General features: G+C 46.4%; 1 non-coding gene across 1 annotated transcript; it reads left to right on the forward strand.

Annotated features, from left to right (window-relative positions):
* The first annotated feature begins 13,582 nt into the window (after nucleotides 1–13,582).
* Nucleotides 13,583–13,654, forward strand: TRNAD-GUC (transfer RNA aspartic acid (anticodon GUC)). Its single transcript has one exon. It is a non-coding gene; the product is annotated as a tRNA-Asp (tRNA).
* Nucleotides 13,655–19,907: the final 6,253 nt, after the last annotated feature.

Consider the following 19,907-nt stretch of genomic DNA (forward strand, 5'->3'; position numbering starts at 1 on the left):
CACACACAAGCGCGTACGCACACACAAGCGCGTACGCACACACAAGCGCGCACGCACACACACGCACAAACATGCGTGCAGCTTACTCAAGTACTCGGCAGATGAATGTTGCAAAAATACACAAATTACAATTATAATACTGTAATGACCTTAAAAACAGCTGCGTCCAGGTTCCCAGCGAGAACCAGTCAATATAACCAATCACCACAAGCAGAAGAACCAATCTACAATCAAACGCACTGCGCAGTTTCACTGTCATCTAGAAACCACCAACACCGAGAACTCCAAAGCACACAGAGAAAAGTGGGACCAACTATATATATTATAATAAGACCAGAAAGTATTACAACACACAAGATCTACGCAACTGGGAAAATTTGGCAAATTCATTAACTCGAAGCCCGGAGGACCTTCACCCGACTCCCACATGCAAGAGCTATTGATTTTCCGCGATGACGTTGTCTCTTGACGTCAGAGGAATGGTCGGTGGGAGGGAATGTAGATGGGAGGGGAGAGAGAGAGAGAGAGAGAGAGAGAGAGAGAGAGAGAGAGAGAGAGAGAGAGAGAGAGAGAGAGAGAGAGAGAGGGAGAGAGAGAGGAGAGAGAAACACATAGAGAGAGAGAGAGAGAGAGAGAGAGAGAGAGAGAGAGAGAGAGAGAGAGAGAGAGAGAGAGAGAGAGAGAGAGAGAGAGAGAGAGAGAGAGAGAGAGAAACAGAGAGAGAGAGAGAGATACACAGAGAGTAAACATACATAATACATAAACAGGAATGTATGAGCGACAGGAACAAAAGTCATGGAAGGTCAGACCAACAGGACTCCTATATTAATAGCACAAAAATAACAAACAGGAACCCAAAGAGAATATTGACATAATCAAAAGCAACAGGAGAAACCTAAGGATATTATATTACATGATAAAGAGTAAATTTCAGGGCAAATGGAGTGTCAAAGGATGACGAGAAGTGAAACAATGAAGAGAACGGGGGGGGGGGAAAAAAGGGCGTAGGGGGAAAAAATAATAAAGTTGATGATAACTTCTTTGAGTTATCCAGGGTTGCTTCAGTTATCCTTCACCAACTCTTGAGTCGACAAGGCACACCCCCTTCGACACACACTGGATGGACGCGCATTCTGGGCAGGGGTCGATTTGGCACTCCGTGGGTGCCCACATTCTGAGATGGCCCGATCGTCACGTCTGAGGTTACCTTGGCATCCCTGGCACTCTGGAGAACTGGGGCCAGATTCACGAAAGCATTTACGCAAGCACTTACGAACGTGTACATCTTTCCTCAATCTTTGACGGCTTTGGTTACATTTATTAAACAGGTTTACAATCATGAAAACTTCCCAATCAACTGTTGTTATTGTTATAAACAGCCTCCTGGTGCTTAGGAACTCATTAACTGTTTAATAATTGTAAATAAAGCCGCCAAAGATTGAGAAAAGATGTACAGGTTCGTAAGTGCTCGCGTAACTGCTTCGTGAATCTGGCCCCTGGTCTGAGATGACCAGGCATATCCTTTGGTAACAACGATGGCTGTCTCTAGTATATATGTCTACATAGAAAGAATTTTTCCATACAAATATATACAAATCTTGTTTTATTAATATAGGTGATTTTGGTGTTTAAAAGCTGCGACACCTGCTTGGGTGTCACAGCTTTTTGCAATAAATTTCTATAATTATAAATTAATATTCAATTTTCCACGAGGCTTTTGATGTTGGTTTGAAAATTAGCAAAGCTGGAACTGCACGGTGGTTGAGTAGTTAGTTGTCTGTGGCAATGTGTGTGTGTGTGTGTGTGTGTGTGTGTGTGTGTGTGTGTGTGTGTGTGTGTGTCGTGTGTGTGTGTGTGTGTGTGTGTGTGTTTGTGTGTGTGTGTGTGTGTGTGTTGTGTGTGTGTGTGTGTGTGTGTGTGTGTAGTCACCTAGTTGTACATACCTACTTGTGCTTGCAGGGGGGTTGAGCTTTGGCTCTTTGGTCCCGCCTTTGTGTGTATGTATTGAACACTATTGTGTGTCATTAGCCAATTTTTCGTTGATTTTTTTTTTTTAGATCCTAAAGTGACGGCATGTTTTTGCTCGGCCACCTGTTACCAAATGAGTTTTCATGAATTTTATTTATTCGCGTGATAAGAGCGTGGAGATCTGAGACTGACAGTCTGTTAGTTAGTTAGTTTAGTTCATTTATTATGCACCCCATACCCCATCTTGTGGGCGGTAGTGGAAAGGGTTACAGAGGCACATAATGGGCTCAGGGACTGAACCCCACAATTCATTTAGCTAAGCAAGTTACAATCTTGATGAGCTAGTTACAAAATTCAATATAAGTCATCACATCAACAATGGGTTCGAGATCGACAGTCTGTGCAAAGGGATCATGTATTTACCCGACAGTGCAGGCGATGAGTCACAATAACGTGGCTGAAGTATGTTGACCAGACCACACACTAGAAATTGAAGGGACGACGACGTTTCGGTCCGTCCTGGACCATTCTCAAGTCGATTGTCTTGAGAATGAGTCCAGACGGACCGAAACGTCGTCGTCCCTTCAATTTCTAGTGTGAGGTCTGGTCAACACCCGACAGTGCTTGCACCTCACGTTTGGTACTGTATTACTAGAGAGCTCGAGGGGACTCTTTTTTTTTTTTTCCTGTAAACTACCTGAATGAGACTCGCGACTCCACACGGCCTAGCCCGACCTCTTCGGTGTTTGGGGCTATACCTGCGCTCTCGCGTAACACATCCTTTTTTGGCGTAAAAATTCCTAACGCCAGAGATGAATTAAAACTCATGGTGATCCGCGAAACTGACGTGATCTCACGTTTTCTATTCTTGGTTCCTCGGTTAAGTTAGGTTCGGGCAATTTAGTACATCATTTTAGCGACGTTGGGAATGCTCGGGAGGAGAGGCAGGGTAAGTGTGTGATGACTGAAGAGTGTTAAGGAAATAAATTAACACTATATTTAAGTTCCCAATTTTTTATCATTTCAGTTACACTATTTTTTCATTTGTTTAAATTAGAATTGTGGCATTAAAAAGTAGAGTTTATTATTATTGATTTTTTTTACTTTTATAATCTAGTTTATGCAGACAACGTGCATAAATTAATCTCCAAAATTCAGTGTGTTTCAAATACACCAACAGTATGAAATTTCTGTATTTCCGCACAAATTATTATATGCATAAATGGAACTTCCTTTGGTGACTGGGGGGGAAGAGGTCTTTCTCGCTCGTTTTGGGGGGTTATCTTGAGGTTATCTTGAGATGATTTCGGGGCTTTAGTGTCCCCGCGGCCCGGTCCTCGACGAGGCCTTCACCCCCAGGAAGCAGCCCGTGACAGCTGACTAACACCCAGGTACCTATTTTACTGCTAGGTAACAGGGGCATAGGGTGAAAGAAACTTTGCCCATTGTTTCTCGCCGGCGCCTAGGATCGAACCCAGGACCACAGGATCACAAGTACAGCGTGCTGTCCGCTCGGCCGACCGGCTCCCCGGGGTGAACTTGGGGGGGTGAACTTGGTGAACCACGTTAATTATTGCATATCGATTTTAAATTTGTTGTGAACATCATAAGAGGCTCTTCACCTTATGCGTCTTGGATAACTAAAATTTTTATTTATATAAACTACAAACAATTTTGGCTATAAATCCTTTGCGTCAAGAATTTAGATGGGAAAATCTCTACGAACATCGGAGAGTGGTTCGTCCCCGTCTGAAGCCGCCCCCCATCACCTCATAAACTTCACTCCTAAAAAAATTTAATTGAAAACAATTGTCAGCAAACATATGTTTACTCTGTGTCGCCCTCTTGATGGTATAGTGTCTTCCAGCGGGTGCTAGAGCAGTGCTGAGGAGTATATCTCTTGGTGCTAGAAAGCTCTCACTCAAGAGTCCCTCACAGTAGTGTCCCAATATCCTCTCTTATACCTCAGGTATATCTACTATATACCTCAGGAACCAAAATGTTACTATATATAAGGGGAGCTTGAACCCTACATATTAAGGGAGCTTGAACCCTACATATTAAGGGAGCTTGAACCCTACATATTAAGGGAGCTTGAACCCTACATATTAAGGGAGCTTGAACCCTACATATTAAGGGAGCTTAAACCCTACATATTAAGGGAGCTTGAACCCTACATATTAAGGGAACTTGAACCCTACATATTAGGGGAGTTTGAACCCTACATATTAGGGGAGGTTATCTTGAGGTTATCTTGAGATGATTTCGGGGCTTTAGTGTCCCCGCGGCCCGGTCCTCGACCAGGCCTCCACCCCCAGGAAGCCAGCTGACTAACTCCCAGGTACCTATTTACTGCTAGGTAACAGGGGCATTCAGGGTGAAAGAAACTTTTGCCCATTTGTTTCTGCCTCGTGCGGGAATCGAACCCGCGCCACAGAATTACGAATCCTGCGCGCTATCCACCAGGCTACGAGGCCCCCTCGTAGCTTGAACCCTACAAGTTCAAGCGTAGGGGAGCTTGAACCCTACATATTAAGGGAGAACCCTACATATTAAGGAAGCTTGAACCCTACATATTAAGGGAGCTTGAAACCTATATATTAAGGGAGCTTGAACCCTACATATTAAGGGAGCTTGAACCCTACATATTAAGGGAGCTTGAACCCTACATATTAAGGGAGCTTGAACCCTACATATTAAGGGAGCTTAAACCCTACATATTAAGGGAGCTTGAACCCTACATATTAAGGGAGCTTGAACCCTACATATTAAGGGAAAACCCTACATATTAAGGGAGTTTGAACCCTACATATTAGGGGAGCTTGAACCCTACATATTAAGGGAACTTGAACCCTACATATTAGGGGAGTTTGAACCCTACATATTAAGGAAGAACCCTACATATTAAGGGAGCTTGAACCCTACATGTGAGTGGAGTATGAACCTGTATAAACAGCCTCGGCTGGCCGCCTCCCACAAGCGCCACACACACAACTCTCATTTCAATCTGAGCCAGCTGACAAAGAAGGTTGAAATAGATTTCAAAGGTGCAATTTCGAAGCATCAAGTGTGTGTGTGTGTGTGTGGGTGTGAGAGTTCTGTGTGTGGGCGTTCTGAGTGCGCGTGTAGGTGTTTAGGTGCTTTAGTGTGTGGGTGTTTGACAGTGGGGAGTCAGGAGAGAGAGAGAGAGAGAGAGAGAGAGAGAGAGAGAGAGAGAGAGAGAGAGAGAGAGAGAGAGAGAGAGAGAGAGAGAGAGAGAGAGCGAGAGAGAGAGAGAGAGAGAGAGAGAGAGAGAGAGAGAGAGAGAGATGAGAGAGAGAGAGAGAGAGAGAGAGAGAGAGAGAGAGAGAGAATGCGTAGGTATAAATGTCTGCTTGGCGGCATAAAACTCAAGATGTACTCACCTAGTTGTGTGTGTGGTGTGTGTTTGTGTATTTACCATTTGTGCCAGCAGGATCGAGATGTTAGCTCTTGGGCCCGCCTTTCTATCGGTCGATTATCTTATGTTAAACATGTCGTCCTGACTTCCCACATATTTTTGTCTTCTAACTCTCTCTCACACACACACACACTCTGAAGAAGCAGCCCGCAGCAACAGTCTAATTCCCAGGTATCTATTTACTGATAGGTGAACAGCTGAATTAGATGAAAGAAACTCGGCCCATTTGCTTCTGCTTCAACATGAAATCGAACCCGGGCTCTTAGAACTACGACCCCCGAGCGCTGTCTACTCAGCCGCGCCCCTCCCCCACCCTTGTGTACTCACCTAGTTGTACATCAGTATAATATCTGATGTAGCAGAATACAACCTCATGAAATATGTGCTTGAATGTACACACGAGGCCTCTTGTGTATAATCCTGTGACCTATGAGGCCGTGAGGGCGAGCAGCACCTCGCTCTTATAAGACATTGTCGAATTACCCAGGTGAGGCAAAATTGAATATTTTATCAATAAAGGTGTTAATACAAATAATAGATGGGTGCGAGTGTGTGAAATGAAACAGGGCGTGCGTGGGCGTGCGTGGGCGTGCGTGGGCGAACCTTCAGATGTTGGAAGGACATAAAGAGGAGAGTCGGCTATGCGTGGGAGGCACCAGAACTGGGAGAGAGAGAGAGAGAGAGAGAGAGAGAGAGAGAGAGAGAGAGAGAGAGAGAGAGAGAGAGAGAGAGAGAGAGAGAGAGAGAGAGAGAGAGACAGACAGACAGACAGACAGACAGACAGACAGACAGGCAGACTATGGGAGACGTCCACAGTTTTAGATACTGGGAGTGGAACAATACGTTAACCTTCAGGAGATGAGGTCTCGGGGAAGATTCATCAAACCACTTAGATTCACTCAACCACTTACGAAACCTGTACATCGTTCCTCTCCCACTACCATTTCTATAATAAAACCATCACCTTTTTAATGCGATCAGTTCTCATAAGCTTTGTCATGTTCTTGTTCACCTGTGGCCCTCAAGTTGTGAACAATGTTGTTGTTGTTAAAGATTCGCTACCTGGAACAAAAAGTTCCAAGTAACACGGGCTATGGTGAGCCCGTAGATGTGAACAATGATTCACATGTTGTAATGAGGAACATCCCTGGAAACACAAACCGTAAATGTCTTTATTTTCCGCTTGTTACAACTTGTAATAAAGTTGTTACATCTTGGCTTAACGTGTTTATGACGTATTAGAACGTTGTTACAACGTGTTATATTGGTTGTTATAACTGGTTAGGAGGTGTTAAAACTTGTTCGAACGTTGTACCAACGTTGTAGTTACGGTGTGTGTTTGGCGGGATATGCTCCAGCATAATCCACATGCTGTAGTAAGGAGCATATGCTCCACTTACACAAACGTGCTGTAGTAAGGAGCATATGCTCCACTTACACTGACGTGCTTTAGGAAGACACACATGCTCAACAAAGTCCCATATATAACCCCTTAGGCCTATGTACCAGGTTCCACATGCTCCCGTTAGATCTATGAGCTCTTCTAAAACCTCTACGCTCCTTTAAGACCCCATAATCTATTTTAATACCCATATGCTCCTCTCTAAGATTCATTTGATCTTCCAAGTATCATATGCTCTCAAGATCTTGTTGTTTGTGTTGTTTGTGTTGTTTGTGTTGTTTGTGTTGTTTCGCTGATATTTTGGATGATGAAAATTATGATTTTGTTTTTTCTTTATAATTTTTAATTTTTATTTTTGGGATGATAAAATTTTTGCTATTGCTTTTTTTTACAATATTGTTGTTGTTGTTGTACGGTGTTTCAGTGTGTTCCTTCTCCTTCTCTTCCTCTGAGTAAATAGGTACCTGGGTGTTAGTCAGCTGTCACGGGCTGCTTCCTGGGGGTGGAGGCCTGGTCGAGGACCGGGCCGCGGGGACACTAAAAAGCCCCGAAATCATCTCAAGATAACCTCAAGATTACCTCCTCTTCCTGTCCCTCCTCCTCCTTCTGCTCCTCCTCTCTTCTTCAACTATCTCCCATATATTCCGTCTCCTCCACCCTACTTCGGGTCGCCCAACCTTCAGGCACTCCCCCCCCCCCACAGTTCCTCTCTTATCCAACCCCACCCCCCCCTTCCTCCCCTTCTCTCCCCCCCCCACCCACCCACCCTTCCCTTCTTCACTCCTGTAAGCAACTGCGCAGTGGGCGAGCAGGATCGATCCCAAGACACCGCTCAAGAGGTAGTACTCTTCCTCTGGAGGAGGAGAAAGAGGAGGGGAGGGAGGGAAGAGAGAGGGGGAAGGAATGGAGAACAGGGGGAAGATGGGGAAAAGGGGAAGAGAGGAAGCGATGGAATAGGAGGAAGGGGAAAGGCGAGAAGGGGGTAAGAAAATAACGCGACGGAGAGGGGGGGTGGAGGGAACAAACAGGTGAAAGCGTTAAGCCATTACGACTATATAGCACTTGGAAGGGATAAGGATAAGGATTTGGGATGGGACGGGGGGGGGGCAAGGAATGGAGGGGGAGGAGGATAGGAAAGAAAGTGTCATAAAACGTGAAAGGATATACAGGGACAAAAAAAAGGGATAAAGGCTAGGGGAAGAGAGAAAAGTAGAAAATAGTGGGGGGGGGGGTCGCCCTTAGTATGGAGACAAAATAAAGATGAGGCAATAAGAGAAACTGGAGAAGGAAGAGGCCAGAGAGAAGTGAAGTGGTAGGGGGGGGGGTAACAGACGTGGGAGAGAGGGAGAGAGGGAGGGGGCGGCAGGAGGGGAGCTAAGGGAGGAGGGGAGAGAGAAGACGTTTTGCAAGTTGGAGGTCAAATAAGGTCATGCGTAAAGGGGGGCGGCCAGGACGGGGGCGGTGGGCCTAGTGAGCGGTCCAGGGGTTAGAAGTGAGGGTTAGAAGTGAGGGGAGGAAGACTCTGACAGTGGCAGGAGGTGAAGAAAAGTGAGGGGGGGAAGTGAGGGGTGAGGGGGGGAAGTGAGGGGTGAGGGGAGGAAATGAGGGGCGAGGGAGGGGAAGTGAGAGGTGAGGGGTGAGGGGGGAAGTGAGGGGTGAGGGGGAAAGTGAGAGGTGAGGGGAGGAAATGAGGGGCGAGGGAGGGGAAGTGAGAGGTGAGGGGTGAGGGGGGAAGTGAGGGGTGAGGGGGAAAGTGAGAGGTGAGGGGAGGAAATGAGGGGCGAGGGAGGGGAAGTGAGAGGTGAGGGGTGAGGGGGGAAGTGAGGGGTGAGGGGGAAAGTGAGAGGTGAGGGGAGGAAATGAGGGGCGAGGGAGGGGAAGTGAGAGGTGAGGGGTGAGGGGGGAAGTGAGGGGTGAGGGGGAAAGTGAGAGGTGAGGGGAGGAAATGAGGGGCGAGGGAGGGGAAGTGAGAGGTGAGGGGTGAGGGGGGAAGTGAGGGGTGAGGGGGAAAGTGAGAGGTGAGGGGGTAAACAGTAAAGAATGGAAGAACATGCAGTCGACGGGTTTTATTTTAAGAGAAGTGAGGGGACGAACTGAAGGGAGAGGGGGAGGTGTGAGAGGGGAGGGGAGAGGGAGAGGGAAGAAGGGGAGGTGTGAGGGGACGTGGAGCTCAGGGAAGAAAGGGAAGCAGAGAGAGACAGAAGAAACCATCAGAATATTTGAGATAAACAAAAATAGATTAAGACAAAACGAATAACAGTTTGAGGGACAGACAACGAAGAAAGAGATAAAGAAAGATTATGAACGTTTATATATTTCCTCTTCAGTCGAATTTTGTTTCGTTAAAAATATCTTATGAATAATATACTTTATAATATACTTGTATATTATATTGGCAGTTTTTATCGTGGGCTTTGTGTGTGTACTCACCTAGTTGTGATTGCGGGGGTTGAGCTCTGGCTCTTTGGGCCCGTCTTTTAACTGTCAATCAATTAACTGGTCCCCTCCCCCAAACTCTCACACACACACCAAGGAAGCAGCCCGTAGCAGCTGTCTAACTCCCATGTACCTATTTACTGATAGGGGAACAGGTACATCAGGGTGAAAAACTCTGCCCATTTGTTTTCTTTCCCGCAAAACATGCAAATCAATCATGAAAGGTTGCAAGGCAACTGCAGGGGGCACCTGCCGCTGCCTACAATTCTTCTTGAATACCGCCAACACCCCCCCCCCCCCAACCTCTTCCCTCGAACCCTCAAAACCCATGTACGCAGCCCCCTTCAAGCTGCAGAGTGACCGGATGTTGCAAAGCGCAGAGATCGTGCAATGCTCCCAGAATGCGCACTGTGTGTGTATATTCCGAGTAGTGCGCATCTATCACCACCGTCTGCGGCTACGTAACACTAAACATAACGTTAACTAAAAGCTTTACTTCAATCTAAGAATGGTAAAATAATGTTGTGCGTTTTCTGGTTGCTAACAAGGTTGCGCAGACACGCTAGAGGAACCGGAGCAAGTAGACGCGAGGTCAACGTATGCAATGAGAGTGCAAAGGTGCCGACACAGGCCGTGGGGGGGAGGGGGCTGAAAGGCCGAAAAGAACCCGGTTCTGCGTATTTGTATTGTGTGTGTTGTGGGCGACTGTAAAACATCGTGGTGTTTGTGTGTGTGTGGGGGGGAGGGGGATTTTTATGGGACGAGGGTTGGGGGGGGGGGCAGACGGGGGGTCCAGCGGGGGATAAATGGGGGGGGGGGGGATGGGAGGGACAGACGGCTGGGACCTTCGAGGGGTCCGAACTGTGGGGTGGGTGGTGGGGGTTTTAGACCCCTGCCGGACCCCGCTCGTCTGTTGCACTCTGCTTTAAGTTTCAGACCGGCCGCTAAGCCTCACGTTCCCCGGGCACTTTATTTTGGCCGAGGAAGATTACCTCGGGTGCAGGATGTGCCGACACACAGCCCAAGCCCCTGACAGGAAGGGAAGTGACAACGTCTCTGTCCGTTCTCGACCATTATTAAAGTTGTGTAAAGTCTAATTTTGTCCAATTTTCAGTCACTGTTGTGACGTAGGGCCTACAGAAGAGTCATTTTTTCCAAAGTCTTCAAGTGAGAGACGTTTAAAAACGAAGGAAGGAGGGAGGGAGGGAGAGAGGGAGGGAGAGAAAGAGAGAAGGAAGGGAGTGAGGGAGAGAGAAAGAGACGGATAGAGAAATTTCGAGACACCTCAGGGCCTGGTCATCTGAGAGAGTAGTCACGTATTTACCCCCCCCTACCCCCTTCCCCTCCAATCATTAGTCACATTATCTAAACAACATTAATTAATCGAATCCCCCCAAAAATGGGACAATTTCCGCTCTAAGCTTATCATTTCCAAGGTTACATTTTGGTTCACTTTAATCAATTGTTCCCTCACCTTCCCCACTCTCCCTCCCAAAAAAGGGGTCCTCACCACCGCCTCCCTTGCTTGCTTGCTTGCTTGCTGCGGTCTGACTGTCTGGCGGCAGGAGAGTCTGGCACAACCAGCTTAGAGAGTGGCGCAGTCGTGGGAGGGGGGGGGCGGAGGTTGGGGGTATAGTGGGGGGCGCTAAGAGCGAGATATAGGGGAGAGGAAGGGGGGGGGGAGTAAAGAGGTGGAAGGTGGAAAGGTGGATGGAAGTAGGTTGTGTAAACGGGGAGAGAGAGAGAGAGAGAGAGAGAGAGAGAGAGAGAGAGAGAGAGAGAGAGAGAGAGAGAGAGAGAGAGAGAGAGAGAGAGAGAGAGAGAGAGAGAGAGAGCAGCACATAAGGTTCCAGGAAGGTGGTGGTGGTGGTGGTGTGCTACACTAGGATACTCCGCCTGAGGCTTCCGGAACCCTCTGGGGACGAAGCCTGCGCCACCACGCGCGCCGCGTCACACACACACACACACACACACACACACACACACACACACACACACACACACACACACACACACACACACACACTCGATCATACACTCCAGCTGCAAGGTGTTGTGTACCTGATCCTCAAGCACCAGGGGAGTGTATTAGACGGATTTACTGTCTCGTTGTTTATGTCTGTGTTCTGTCTGTTGATCAGTTCTGTCACTTTCATTGTAGCCTCTCACGACTGATTGATTGCTCTCTCTCTCTCTCTCTCTCTCTCTCTCTCTCTCTCTCTCTCTCTCTCTCTCTCTCTCTCTCTCTCTCTAGTTTGGGCAGCAGTTGAGAGGTCTCAATGTTTCCCATTTTTTATATTATCGACCAGCGTCAAAATTTTGATGCTTTAGTGAAATAAAAAAATCAGAATATGCACGCTGTCTCTAATTGATAAGCTTCTGGTCACCGGGCTCTTATGAATCGTCTCTACACCACGCCTACCACCACCCACACGCCCACGACCAGCCCACCACCCACACGCCCACGGCAACTTGCTCACTATTTCTTAAACGTCCAAAGCTAGCTTCCATGGCCACCCGCCTCCACGAATCCCGCCCCGTCAGTCACATGCGCGTTCGTGAGTACACGCAGCACATGCACACACAATCCCATCACGCTTTCCCACACACAAAACGACACAAACATACCCCTCCACCACACACACTGACCCACGACTTCAAGCACTGCCGGACACACTGGCGACATAGAACCCAGTGCAAACTTACTCACGCACGCCACCTACCGCAATCAAGCAATCGCAAACACCCCGTCAAAGACGGTGCTTAAGCCTTAATACTCAACATGTAACCCATCAACACATTCACATATTGCAATAAAGGCTGAAGTATACCAACGATCCACCCATAGTTGCAGTCACCTTCAACTCACCACTAAGCTCCTTCTTAAGACAAAAGTGACAACAACACCACATCTTAGACGGAAATGTTCCTTATCAAACTGCCCCCTAAACATAGAGTGTGGTTAGACAATGATGATAATGTGATGATTAACACTGGCACCAAAACCGCTGTTCAAAGCCTAAGCCACTAAGCCACCAGCCAATGAAAATCTCGATCAAAAAATAAATCATAGTTACCGAGGTCTTTAGAGAGACGCAAGACTGTAGATGTCAACACTATAGTCAACCACGAAGAACTTTATAGTTCTTTGATTTGAATTTGAGTTTGAGTCCAATTTGACCACAAATTTCCTGCAGGAAAAGTTCCCTCTAACACATCAGCTGGCTGACAAGGTGACGACAGAAGCAACTCAGCTTGACTACAGACTTCACCAAGGGGGGCAAAAACGAACATTGGAATTTCAATTAAATACGAAAAAGTCTAATAAATCATCAAGTGTGTTAAGAAATGCGCAAATATCAATGTCGTACCTTTTCAAGCACAGGAAAAACATTCAATGCATACACAACCCACTCCAATACACGGCTCCCCCCACCCCCACCCATTTATACACACGTCTCCATAACCCATCACTTCATCCCTCACTCCCACTCCCGCCCCCCTACACACATACGATCCTATACACACACACGCTTCAACTAAAAAAAAAAAAATGCTGCACACTCCTATCCACATCCCTCAGGGCAGCCACGCCCCCTTCCCCATATAAACACTCCCATATTTCCCCTCCACAGGCACACACACACACACGTGCGCTGTCAACTCAGCCTGATAGCGCTGGGGATTCGTAGTCCAGGGTCCGGGGATCGATCCCCGGTGGAGGCGGAAACAAATGGGCAGCTTCTTTCACCTTGGTGCCCCTGTTCACCTAGCAGTAAATAGGTACCTGGGAGTTAGACACCTGTTATGGGCTGCTTCCTGGGTGTGTGTGTGGGGGGGGGAACAAAATTAGTTAGTTAGTAGTTAGTAACAGTTGATTGATTGACAGTTGAGAGGCGGGACCAAAGAGCCAGAGTTCCACCCCCCCCCCCCCCGCAAGGACAACTAGGTGAGTGCACACACTCATGGCAGAGTGGACAGCGTTCGGAAATCGTAGTCCAAAGGGCCCGGGTTCGACTGCAGTCAAGGTAGAAACAAATTGGGAGTTTCTTTCCCCTAATTCGTCTGTTCACCTAGCAGTAAATGAGTACCTGGGAGTTAGACAGCTGCTCTAGGCTCCATCTTAGAGATCTGTGTATATGTGAGAGAAATATATGTAGTAGATATGATAAAGAAAAATTGGTCAGGAGTCAGTGCATTAAAGTACTAGACAACGGGTAGTTAGAGAGGTGGGGCCCAAGAGCTAGCAGCACAATCTTACAAATAATAAACACACTCACGCTCCGACAGAGTTTTATTTGAATTAATAAGAAGCGAAATGGCGGTGGCTGATAGATTCCTCGGTAGTATAGTGGTGAGTATCCCCGCCTGTCACGCGGGAGACCGGGGTTCGATTCCCCGCCGGGGAGGAATGTTTTATTTGTTTTTTAGAGACAGGTATAAGAATAAAAGAAAATTACAGGGGGGGGGGACTTTGTTACTGTTAGATGAATAGAAGCATCAGGTGAAAGAAACTGCCCGATTGTTTCAGTTTCCACTGGGAATCGAACCCGGGTCTCAGGAGTGTGAATCGTGGTAGACATAATTAGGTAAGCGAAAGAAACCTCCCCCCTCCCCCAATGCACACACACACACACACACACACACACACACACACACACACACACACACACACACACACACACACACACACACACACACACACACACACACACACACACACACACACACACACACACACACACACACGTGCCAACTTGTTTGTCCTTGACTTCTCGAGTATCGATCTGGTTACGTATTCCTTCCCGCCCCCCCAACAGGGAAGCGCCCCCCCCCCCCTCCCGCCGCCCCTCCATCTCCCTAAAACGGGCCCCCGGTCCCCTGTAGACAAGTTGCCCATCCTGCTTACACTTCCAAGCGTTGCTTCTGTTGAGTAGGAGCTCCTCCTGCTGGACTGCCTCTGTCTGCTTGTCTAGCATTACTGTCCTGTATTTATATACGCCAGCCTACCTGCCTGCCTGCTTGCCTGCCTGCCTGCCTGCCTGCTTGCCTGCCTGCCTGCCTGCCTGCCTGCCTGCCTGCCTGTCTGTCTACACGTCTGCTTGCGTAGTCATGCTTAGCCGTCTACATAAAAGCTTGTCTGTCTACTTGACTAAGCTTGCTAGACTGTACGCCTTCGTATCCTGTCTAATCCTGCCTGCTATCTGATGTTTACCTGCTTGGCGTCTAGTCTCTCATCCTGCTTTACTGCCTGCGTCACGTATTCTGTCATGCAGGATACAGCTATGCACCAGGGGTCATGCAGGATACAGCCATACACCAGGGTCATGCAGGATACAGCCATACATCAGGAGTCATGCAGGATACAGCCATACGCACAGGTCGCGCAGCATAAGAAACAGCCTTAGAAACACGCGATATTCTCCCATCTATTATGTGTATCAAGGTGTAGAAAGAAGGAAAGAAAAGGGGGAGGGGAGAGACAGAGACAGAGACAGGGAGACAGAGAGAGAGAGCCGTAAAGGCGAAAAAGTTGTCAAGAGATACTAAGAAAAAAACACTACCTAAATAAAATTAAAAAAAAAGTCAAAATAACGCCATTAAATGTAAGAACAGAAACCAGAATTACGACCCATATTTGTTTGAATTGAGTTGACCCATATTTTGTTTTGAATTGATTATTATTTAATCACTGTGATATCTGACCTACTTCTGGGAGCCGCGGATATCGACCCAGCAGCGCGGTAAAGCTTGAGGTAAGGGAGGGGGACACAACCTTGGCTCTTACCACCTCACACCAGAAGGATCGTTTCCCTCTGACGCTTCACCCAAAGCACAGACGCACTTGGCCAGTCAATATCAGCTGGCCAGTGGAAGGCGGAAAATGGGGCAGTTGAAGCATTACTAAAATTGCGAAGAGTTCATGCCTGCCTAAGTAGGAAGCGCTAATGGGGAGGTGGGGAGTGTGTGTGTAGTGGGGAGAGAGAGGGGGAGTGTGTGTGTAGTGGGGAGAGAGAGGGGGAGTGTGTGTGGTGGGGAGAGAGAGGGGGAGTGTGTGTGGTGGGGAGAGAGAGGGGGAGTGTGTGTGGTGGGGAGAGGAGTCATAACAAGAAGTTCAAGAGTTTGTTAAGTTTTTAACATCCAATAGAACGGAGAAAGAGATAAGGAGCTCCATTTATGACGCAGAGGAGTTAATAACTCAAGAGGGACAGTCACCCCTGAACGTATTTTGCTTAATTACATGTGAATAGAAAATGGGAAGTATTTGGGAAACGATTAATATTGTGCCAATATTTACGAAAGGAGAAAGACAGACGCCACTGAACCACTGACTGGTAACAGTAACAGCTCGCTAGGTTTAACAAGCTGACAGCGGTCAGGAAGGAAAGAGGGTTGGACTGGATCTTCCTAAATTGTCTGGAAACTCATTCACTATTTCTCACAAACGAATCCAAAGTGAACTAGGTAAGCAGACTCGTGTACTTGGAAAAAGACCATGTTCTTTAAAGGAATACCATTCAGGAAGGATACAAACAGTCACAGTGAGAAAGGACAGTTATTAAACAGTCTCCGTGGTGTAGTGGTAAGACACTCGCCTGGCGTTCCGCGAGCGCTATGTCATGGGTTCGTATCCTGGCCGGGGAGGATTTACTGGGCGCAATTCCTTAACTGTAGCCTCTGTTTAACGCAACAGTAAAATGTGTACTTGGATGAAAAAAAGGTTCTTCGCGGCAGGGGATCGTATTCCAGGGACCATAGGATTAAGGACTTGCCCGAAACGCTACGCGTACTAGTGGCTGTACAAGAATGTAACAACTCTTGTATATATCTCAAAAAAAAAAAAAAAAAAAAAAAAAAGGAGATATGAGACTGAAGAGGTATCGAGTACCACAAAAGGTTGGTACCAAAACCCATCCTTTTACTAATATTCGCAAACAGCCTATCATAAGAATTATGTTGATTTATATCAATATTTACTAATAATGTTAAGTTAAGGAGATTGACAACAGTGAGAGACTGGATCATATTGCAAAAATTCTCCCAGAGTTGGCCAGAAATATGGCTTCCGGATGTTAACGCAAGCAAATGCAACGTTATGAGAATAAGAATAGGTGCGAGAAACCTCACATACAATGAAGAATGAAGGGAAAGCATCTTCGCACTTCAAAAACAAAGACATTTGGTGTATTTTTTTTACCTGCATATACATTAAAAAGACAATTAAATCAAAAGCATGAATAGAGAGAGAGTTCTTCAAATTACAAAATAAATGACATTAAATATCAAAATTGGTCAACTTATCTTGTAGCTAAGATTTTTTGTCGCATAATTTAAAGCCGTAAATAGTTGTGAACAGAGATAATGGGACGCAAGTATATATTGTATTTTAGGAAACTTCAGAACAACCTCCACTAACAATTTACCTTTTACGTCTCCTCTTGACCTACGTCTTAGTGAGGCAGTAGCCCCAACCACCCCGTCCTCTCTAGGCACCAGTGCCAGCACGCTGCTCTTGATGTAACCCCATGAAAACCCTTGCTCACGCAGGAACTTAAACTCCTTTTTGGAATGGGCCAATTGGAGACCTTCCCAAATGTTGATCTCCACTCAGAGGCTCTCTCACGGAACTCTTAAGTCTGTCTTTAAGTAGTTCGTTGATGGTCATTTTTTAAATGGTCAGCCAACCACTCCCTGATTATTGACAAACTTGCACCTTAACTTTGGCAGGTTCACGTATACACGAGTGGGTAGAGCCTCAGCTCTTGTGTCCCGGACTAGTGACCACCTTGCTCTGGTCTATACTTCATGGCAATACACCCTTCAATACACTTGTTAACAGAACTTCAATCTAAAATTTTGCAACATATTTTCATTTGAAGTGTTATGCCGATTTCTAGACCATTAGAGACTGCTACAATTTCTAGCTTCTTTGAAGCTCAATAGCGAGACTGTTTCCGTTCTAACTCAAAAGATTTTGTTGTATTAAGAGACTTTGTTGCAATAAAAGCAAGACAAATGCCAAGAACAACAACATTAAAAGTAAAAAAAAAAATGTAAACAGCATGCCAGAAGCTTCTCACAAGTCACCAAAGAGAGGAACAGTTCCCCATGAGAGGACGTATACCAATGTAAAATAGATATACAAAAAGAGAAAGAAATCTATGTAATAAACGGCCAATAAGCTTAATATCAGCAATCTAAAAAACTGTGGCAAAAAATAATCCGAGATCGGATCGTTCTGAGACATCTACAGATTAATGATTCCCAAATTAGTTTTTGAAGTGCTTAAAGAACCTCCTTGATTGCCTTTACGATATTCATAAAATGTATGATGAAAGCAATGCAGTCGATATTAATACATCCGGATTTCCAAAGAACTTCCGACAACATCTCTTGAAAATAAAGGCGTCAAGAATAGTTATATATTAAGATGGAAAGCTGGGCAACAGGAAGGCAAACAGGGATCAGTGAAAGGGACCTGTTTGTTTATACATGAATGACATCGATGATGGCATGAGCAGCAGGACATCGAAATTCGCTAATGACGTCAAACTAAGGAGTATAACGCTACACTAACCCTTAGAGCGATGAGATCCAAGTTTCTCTGCCGGAAATCCTACCAGACTCCAAGCCTGACAGTTCTTGTGGTTGAAGTCATTAGAGCTCATCATGTAATGTGATTATAGTCCTGAATAATATTATATTTGGGAAAGAAGAAAAACTGCAACAATTGTCTTAAAAATGACTGGGAAAAGGTTTTACACCAGAGATGCTGATGTTCCTTTACACGAGCCGGTATACAGAGCAGCTCACTGGGAGATACAATACAATGTGCCACTGTAAAAACATCTCAATTTATAATTAACAAGCACTTCTTGTTAATTAACATCCGCGTCTATGTTTTTAAACTTTTTTTTCCGTTTCATAAACAGTCTGGCCTGGATCAAATTGTCTGTTGCTGTTTGTAATCCACTGTACAAATGGGAGCTGCTTCGCATGGGCCAAAAGACCTTCTGAAGTTTCATTTTATTCTCATGTTCTAATTCCTATACCTCTGTCTTCTAACAGTTCAAAGCCTTTCCAAACTCCACCAACAGTAAATTAATTCCAACGATCGAGAGGTAAAATTAAGCACCATCGCAGCCCGACACGAATGCATCTCATCCCTAACATATTTGGCATTCTCTCCAGACAGCGAGTTTTTCGAGATATCAATGACTGATATTACATTTAACACAATATCCGTCATGTCGGGAAATGACACACCTATAGCCTTAAGACGGCCATTTATTCCTAATTTCCATTCCAGGAAGAATGTCACCTATGACTGGGATCCTCTCCCTTACTCCCGACACAAGCGAAAAAGAACATACCTGAAAATGAGTTGATTCCTGTCACATGATGAGCTGTTAGGAAGTCTTACCTGAAAGTGAGTTCATTCCTGTCACATGATGAGCTGTTAGGAAGTCTTACCTGAAAGTGAGTTCATTCCTGTCACATGATGAGCTGTTAGGAAGTCTTACCTGAAAGCGAGTTGTTACGGCCCTATTGGGACGCAACCGGGTTCTTCTCTGATGTTATTAGAGTTTGGGAATCCGGCCCCAAGTTAATAGAGGCTTTCAAGGGGTGTGTTCCGTAACGCAAGGTAAATTAAAGGGGGAGGGATACAAATGTTCTGATTTATATATATATTTTCACCACCACCATAAATAAATATATAACAGTCACATGGGGGTTATAAATACACTATAATGTACAGAGTTGTCTTCCTCCGAAGACACTGGATGCTCCACGGTGCACACTTTGGGTAGCCCTGGTTCCTTCCTCCGTGGCCCACGATGAATCCTCTATGATTCTCTTGGCGAATCTACCCTGGCCATAGGCTAGCCAAATCACAGTCCCACTGGGTGCTCCGTCGTGGAGGCCTTCAACCACAATCCAGCCTGTAGCTGGCAGGTACCGATCAGCTCCGCTGTGTAGGCCACTCCACGACCGATACTAGGGTTGCGAGCCCTAGGCAGGAGCCTCGTGTGATCCCGCTGATCACTCTCCTCACTAAGCACCACAGTAGCTAGTCTCTTCCACCAGCCAGCCCCGGATAAGGCGATTCCTGATACTGCCACGTCACAGGCAGGCTAATACTCTCAACAGAGTTCGTCCGGGGGTGACTTACAGCTTCTTCAGAGCAAACTCGTGAAGAGACCTTGGCTGCCTTGGGTAGACTGATCCATCGTCCAATACAGCAGTCCCAGGTCGACTCTGTAATCAGATACATCATTAGTACTGGGGACGCTCTAGGGAACCTCACTTACAGGCTTAGACACAAACGTCCACCTCTCTGCTCCATAGCTGGCGTTCACTGCTAAGCGCCACCTCACCAGAGGTCAGCAGCGGCTATGTTATGAGCTGATTAAGACGGGAATCCAGCCCCTGTGGTCTTTATCAATCAATCCCTGTGGCCGGTATATCCCGTCCTCGCTAGATAGCGTCGTCCATTTGGGGGGGGGAGGTTTCGGAAGCGGACTCACAGATGGCGTTGTCGTCACTGCTCCGTGCTCCGACGCTGGACTCGGGTCCGTAACATGAGTTCATTCCTGTCACATGATGAGCTGTTAGGAAGTCTTACCTGAAAGTGAGTTCATTCCTGTCACATGATGAGCT

This window comes from Procambarus clarkii, chromosome 40, assembly GCF_040958095.1.
Source record: "Procambarus clarkii isolate CNS0578487 chromosome 40, FALCON_Pclarkii_2.0, whole genome shotgun sequence".
Classification (NCBI taxonomy): domain Eukaryota; kingdom Metazoa; phylum Arthropoda; class Malacostraca; order Decapoda; family Cambaridae; genus Procambarus; species Procambarus clarkii.